At 31.5% G+C, this 7433-nt stretch overlaps 1 long non-coding RNA gene across 1 annotated transcript; it reads left to right on the top strand.

Annotated features, from left to right (window-relative positions):
* Positions 1–3740, top strand: LOC111374381. The gene is made up of 2 exons (XR_002699119.1): positions 1–673; positions 771–3740. It is a non-coding gene; the product is annotated as an uncharacterized LOC111374381 (long non-coding RNA).
* Positions 3741–7433: the final 3693 nt, after the last annotated feature.

Below are 7433 nucleotides of genomic sequence, written 5' to 3'. Positions count from 1 at the left end.
CCCAAATCATAAAATCAACCGATCCCATTTCTCCCAAATCGTGGAACGCTACTAGTAGACTGAAGAGGGAAGCCAAATTGCAAAAACCCTTTTTCAATTTCTTCAATTTTTCCTTTGTCGCAATCGCCCCTGCCCTACACAGCTACACTGGCTACATAGTACACATGAGAAACGACAGTGCTGCCTACCAGATTGTCGGTTCGCCCTACTCAGATATGGTCAATTTTTATATTTTTGTATTGTTTATCTTTGTGACTTTGTGTGTTTGTTTAATGGGTTAATTTTGTTTGATGTTTAAGTAATATAAAATAATGTAAAATTTCTATCTAAAATTTGGATTTAAGGGTTTTTTCTGACCCCGATTCACGTCACGTGTAAGTGTAATTATAAGTTCACCAAATTGTTTTCACTCTTCAGTGTCTATTGACTATTATGACATTATGTATTTAATTAGAAATGGATTTTCTACCCAGATTTGTATTATATATTTAATTAGCAAGTACAGTGGTTCACTGGTTCGGATTAGTTTTGGTCTAACACTTCCTCTTCTGACTTGTTCTGCCAAGATTTGTTCACTGTAATGAATGAGAAAAGAGGTATGTACCTACATACGAGAGTGACGAGACACTTCTTCCTTCGTCTGTTCGCCGGTTCGCGGCCTATGTGTATAATTGTATGTGCTAAGTGCTAACTGGTAAATTGGCAAATTTAATTTTATTGTGTTGTAATTTGTATGTGCTAACTGCTCAACACCATTTTTAAAATTAAAGGTATCAATTAGGCGTGAAATTGGCATCCCCCATAGACATTGATAGAGTGTCCAAATTTTAAGCAAAATCGCAAAATTCTTTGTCCACTTGGCGAGCAAGTTCTCTGGTTGGAGCCAATATTAATGCTAAATGATTCCTTCCTCAGGTCAGTGACTTAAGTTAATGTTAAATATGTTATGATTTATTCATTTGGGAATTAAAAAATTGCGAATTGTGATTTATGAATTATGATAAGTAATTTATGTTTTATGAGTTATGATTATTGATTCGGGAATTTAAGTTTACGAAATTATATTTGCGAATTGTGATTTATGATTAGTAATTTATGTTTCGATGAGGAATTATTAATGATTTGGGAATTTATGTTTATGAAATTATGTTTGCGAATTGTGATTTCTGAAAAGTAATTAATGTTTTGTAATTGAAAAATAATTTGGGGACATTTTTCGGATTATGGAACAATTTTTTTCAACTAAAACGAAAGTCCAGACCCAATTCTTCTATTTCTAGTTGTGCATTTAGTCCCGCCACTTATTCTAGTCGAGCACAAGAGTTATTAAATAACATAAAAGAAGTCTCGGACTCAATTCAAAGTAGATGGTCTTGTATCTGATCTAGGGATACACCCTCTATCGAGTCATATGATCCTAATATTAGAGATGATTTTAGGATGACATACTTGGAGAAGGTCATTGTTAACCATATGGACATGATTTTCCAAGAAGACCAATAGGGAATGATAATAGATGTTTTCGGAAAGAATAATTTTCCAAATTTTATTGGTTGGAATACAGTATAGAAAAGGATGCCGACGTATTGTTTGCATTACTATTTGTGCAAACCCGATAGAGGGGGTGGACATATGTATACTAAGACCGGCTTTAAGGATTGGAATCACAAAAAGACATTGAAAGATCATGTCGGTCTCTTTGATAGTGCTCATAATCAAGTTTTTGCAAAGTGTATCAATTTGATGAATCAAAAGAAAAGTATCTCCTACATTATTTCTAGCCAAAGTTGTAGTCAACAACAAATTTATAGGACCAGGTTGACTGCGGTGCTAGATTGCACTAGACTTCCCTTGATGCCATGATTGTCATTTCGTGGTCATGATGAATCGAAAGAGTCTCTTAATAAAGGAAATCTAATTGAGTTACTAGACTGGTATGCAGCTCGTTGTAAGGAAATTAAAGAAGTATTATTTAGTAATACTCCTAAAAATGACCAAATGATTTCACCAATCATCCAAAATGATTTGGTTAATTGTTGTACCGTGGAGACGACAAGGGCTATTATCAATGAGATAGGTGATTATTTGTTTTTAATTTTGGTTGATGAGACTCGTGATAATTCTATGAAAGAACAAATGATAGTTGTTTTGAGATTTGTTGACAAGAGTGGGCAAGTGAAGGAGCGTTTTTTGGGTATGTCCCATGTCACTAATACTTGTGCCTAATCACTGAAGGATGCCATTGATGCAATGTTTTCTACATATGGGCTGAGCATATATAGCCTGAGAGGTTAAGGCTATGATGGAGAAAGTAATATGTCAGGCGATTTCAATGGGTTGAAAGTTTTAATTTTAAGAGAGAACTCACCTACTATGTATGTTCATTGCTTTGCTCACCAACTTCGGTTGACAATTGTATCTGTGGCACATAGGAATTGTATGCTTGGTGATTTTTTCGACATACTTGCTATTATTGTGAATTTGGTTGGTGTATCATGTAAGCGTGTAGATACTCTTTGAACAAGTTATCAAGCTAATATTCTGGGGAAGCTTAATATTGGGGAACTTACTAGTGGAAGTAGTCAATTTCAAGAAATGAGTTTGGCATGCCCAGGTGATACTTGGTGGGGCTCACATCTACTGACAATTATTCGTTTCATTAATATGTTTAATGCTATCATAGATGTTCTTGAAAATATATCTGAAGATGGCATACATTCAAATAAAAAATCTTCGGCTGTAAAACAGATAAATGCCATGCAAGATTTTAAATTTGTGTTCAGTCTCCATTTTATGTTTGAAATTCTGGAAATTACAGACGACTTTTCACAAGCCTTACGGAAAAATGACCAGGATATTCAGAATGCTATAAGGTTATTGAATTTGTGTAAATGTGCATTGCAGAACCTGGAAGAGAATGGTTGGGATACTTTGTTGAGTAGAGTGATTAAGTTTTGTGTTGATAGACATATTTTAGTGCCCTATATGGAAGATATTGTAGTAGTGAAAGGTCAACCTAGGCGTGTAGCTCAGCAGGTGGCTTATTTTCATAACTTTTATGTTGATTTGTATTGTCATGGGATTGACTCAATCTTGCAAGATTGAATGATTGTTTTCCATAAACAATTACTGAGCTCTTAACTTGCATTTCATGTTTAAGTCCAAGAGATTCATTTGCAACCTTCGATAAGGATAAATTGCTACATCTTGCTCAGTTCTATACGTTGGACTTCACTAGTGAAGAGTTTTTATTACTTAGACCTCAGCTTGATAAGTTTCTTTTGCTTGTGAGAATGGACGAAACTTTCTTTAATCTCAATAGCATATCTTGTATAGCTCAGAAGTTGGTTGCAACTAGAAGTTCTTGTTATTTTTCATTGGTTTATAGGCTTCTCACATTGGCTTTGATATTACCTGTGGCAACTGCAAGTGTTGAAAGGGTATTTTCTGTTATGAATCTAATCAAGAGCGATTTATTCAACAAAATGGGATAGACTGGTTGAATGACAATTTGGTGATTTATGTGGAGAAAGCTATTTTTAAAAAACTTGAGAATGAGACAATATTGCAATGTTTTCAAGTCATGAGATCTCGCAGAATGCAGTTTCTAAGTTTACAGTTACAGAGTAACTGAGTAATGTTGTATTGTATATATATATATTTTTTTACCATTTTGGGTTGTATTGAAATATAATTTCATATGTATACGATTTTGACGTTTTAGTTCATTTACATATATATTGAATAACTTTTAATATTATGTAACCAAATTTTATTAAACAATCGAACTATTACGATTGTCGAAGATCAACGGTCAACCCGCCCTAGCTGGATTTCGATCCTGGATTCGCCGCTGATTCCATTCAATCATTTCTAATTCAAGATGTAACCTTTGATGGCATATCTCACACAAATCAAAAAGTTTTCTGTGTTAGCCAATGTCTAACTCCAATAATTTTACTGTATTTGATGCCCATGCCACGTGAATTCTTGTGATTTAATTACACGAGAAGAATGAAAATGAGCATGCATTAACTCCTTCAGAAATTCTAAAAAATGCAGGGGTCTTTTCGACTTCCACACTGAAGAATATATATTAATCACCTTCTTCCGACTTTACCTTCTTCTTCTTTCTCTAAACCTTTTGGCAAAATCTTCTACAATCCATCCTAGTAACAAGTCACGACCAATTCTTAAACTTTGAGGAAAAGGATAAGGTGAATCCTAAATAGGATACAAAACTTTGTACAATTCTAAATAATATGTATTAAATCCATATATCAAAAACAATCATGCCATCAAATTCCAATTCGGTGAGCCCAAAATTTCCTAGTACTTCATATAACCCTTGTTTGAGCCAGATTATTTTCATAAAAATGCATTTTTAAATAGTGTATTGATAAAAAATATGTGGTTAAAAATTAAGAAAAAGTTCTGAATTTACGTGTAATATTATTTTATTGAAAAATGTGTGGTTAAATGATGTCAAATCACTGTTTAAAAATGCATTTTTTTTTATAAAGAATGTGAATCAAATAGGGCCTTAGAATATGACTTTTGACCTTCATACCGTTACAACTTTATGAGTATAACCATTAAAACATGATTATCATCGATCCTTATAACGGATGACCAATATTTCATGACAAGAACTCAATGAGTACAATGTTTATCAACTTTAGAATGCTCTTGATGAATGCCAAATAACAATCTTGTGGTTGGGCTGGGTGCAATACTGATTTCGTGGACTTACATCATGTTCTTGTTGGGCTGGTTGTTACACTGAATTAGGAGACTAACAAACCATTTCTCCTTATATTCATTTTAGGAATTTTTGACCAACAGATCCAAAATCATTACTCTTTCGACACGAGAAAAGAAATTTTCTGTCTCGGATCGACTTCCAGATCCTAATTGCTCTTGAAAAATATAGAAGAAAGCGGTTTGTGCCATGAATCCGATTTATCCCAACTTTCTCTATGAAATTGTTTTATGGCAATAAGGGATTTTGGGCTTAGGCATCTCAGTCGGCTGGACAGTCAAGCGGAAACAAGTAAATTGTGTTTTATTTTTATAATTAAATAAATAAAGGGCCTATTAATTAATTTTTTATTATCTTAAGGTTTTTTTTTCAACTACCAATTCAACCCCTGTTTGTCTCCGATTCGACCCTTTGACTTTTATCTTTTCAATTTTCTAGGTTGGTTCCAAATCCAGTCTTTAAAACATTGCCTAAACCTCAACAAAAAAAAAATAATAATAATAAAAAAAATTAAGTATTAATTAGGGTAGTTATCTGCACACAACAGTTTTTATTAACTGCACCAAATTTTAATTGTAATTAAAGTCCTCAAATTTTGCACTTATATCTCCAACTTTTTTTATCGTTACGTTTTTATATTTAACTTTCTAGTAATTAATATGTCTTGTATTTGATAACTATTTTTTTATTCAAATATTATGTAAATGTGTGGAAAATATTTTGTTGAACTTATGGAACCATTGTTTACCTTGTGTATTAAAAAAATCCAGATGACAAATACATCTTTTTATTCAATTCTAACATATTTTTTTGGTCATTATCAGGAATAAGATGTCTTAGTTAAAATAAGGTTGGAATTTAAAATATGAGGGAAAGAAATTTGAGAATACAAGTACGAAAATGAACAAAATTTAAGGACATTCATTTTAATTATAATATGGCGTAGTTAATAAAATTTGTGGAGTGAATATATTCACCGTAATAATTAACCTCACAACAACTTATTTCAATGTACATACAAAACATGCAAATATTTTATAATTGTATTTTGGTCTTTAAACTTTTTAAATATTGCAAATGAGCCTACAGATCTTTGTAACCAATTTTTATACTTATTATTCTCATATAAAACCTAACAAGCTCAACATTAATTTCTAAATCACGAAATTCTGGATATTACAAATTCAAATAAGGCACTCAATATTTCAATGAATCTAAAAATAATGATTCGACCATTCAAATTGTTAATTCTGCTTTTTTCTTGACTTATTAAGCTCTTGCGATTCTTGTTCTTGGTAGGCATTTTCAAGAAGGTTTGTAATACGCTGAAATTTCATATATTACGATTATTATTTGGTTGTTCGTAAAGTTTAGGGTTAATTTAAGATTTTTATTTTTATTTTTCCAAGGGCCTAACTACAAAATATACCTTTAAATTGAAAATGATGAAATCCTCATCTGGCATGCATTATTATAATGAAGGCCCGTTTTTCAAATTCTAAGTTTAGGGAATGATAAAACCATAAGTGAAGTGCAATTAGGGTGTGAACCGACCAGCCAACATGTAAAATCGACAACTTTAGGCATGTCAAAAATCAAATTTTACCCATCATGTGAAAGAATTAATATTAAGAGTTCTGATTGGATGACTTGGAAATACCCGGTTCAATCATCTTTTAGTTTTAATATTCAGGTTACATTAGCTAAACTTTTTACAGTGGACGAAATTGGGCAGCTTGATTGTACAAAATTAAAAACGGGTGAACTTGATACAACTTCACTAAGAGTGTGTTCGATACATCCAAATTTTTCATGGAAAATGGAATTTCAACAATATTTTTCAACTTTTAAGGTGTTTGATGGGTATATTTTTCCATAGAATTCAAGTTCTTGTTTTTCTTGAATTTCGAAATTTTTTTGGTTTTTAGGGATATGGTGGGAATTGGTTTTCCCGATTACTGTAGCGCATATATATATATATATATATATATATATAATTTTATTTTTTTGTTGGCAAATTTAATAAATTCTAAGAATTATTGCAAAAAAAAATATTTCTCTTTAATTGACAATTTCCATGTAAAACAAAGTCAGACGAATATCAAAATATGGATGATTATCTTGAATTTTTTTTTTGTGCAATGGAAACAAGTTTCATCCCCGATATCAGTAAAAATCTATCACTTTAATTGACAATTTTCATGTAAAACAGAGCCAAACGAACACCAAAAAACACTTTTATTTCAACATTTTCCATGTGGAAAATTATATCAATCAAACACAATAATTTACAAATTTCAGGAAAATAATTTCTAGACAATTCAATTATCTGAAATTCGTTTTCAATTCAATTCAATTCTATATTTACAATCAAACAGACCCTAAAAGTTAAATGACCTGCAATGCATTAAACCCATGTAATATAGTAAAATCTTGGTTTTTTTAAGATTTTCAAGTAGATTTCATTAAAAATTGGTAAGGCGTTTGATTGAAAAGTTGATTAAAATTGTGAGTCCCAGAACATATGTGGTTGAAACTGAATTTAAGAAAAAATGAATTCTAAACAATGAGGACTAAATAGGGGCTAAGTTAAAGATTGGGACCTTTGCTACTATTGTCCCTAATTTTAATGAAACGTAACATTCGCAAACAAAAAACTTAAAAAATAAAA

The sequence above is a fragment of the Olea europaea genome, unplaced genomic scaffold, assembly GCF_002742605.1.
Source record: "Olea europaea var. sylvestris unplaced genomic scaffold, O_europaea_v1 scaffold1243, whole genome shotgun sequence".
Classification (NCBI taxonomy): domain Eukaryota; kingdom Viridiplantae; phylum Streptophyta; class Magnoliopsida; order Lamiales; family Oleaceae; genus Olea; species Olea europaea.
The sequence above is the reverse complement of the archived record's forward strand: the minus strand, read 5'-3'. Positions and strand labels throughout refer to the sequence as shown.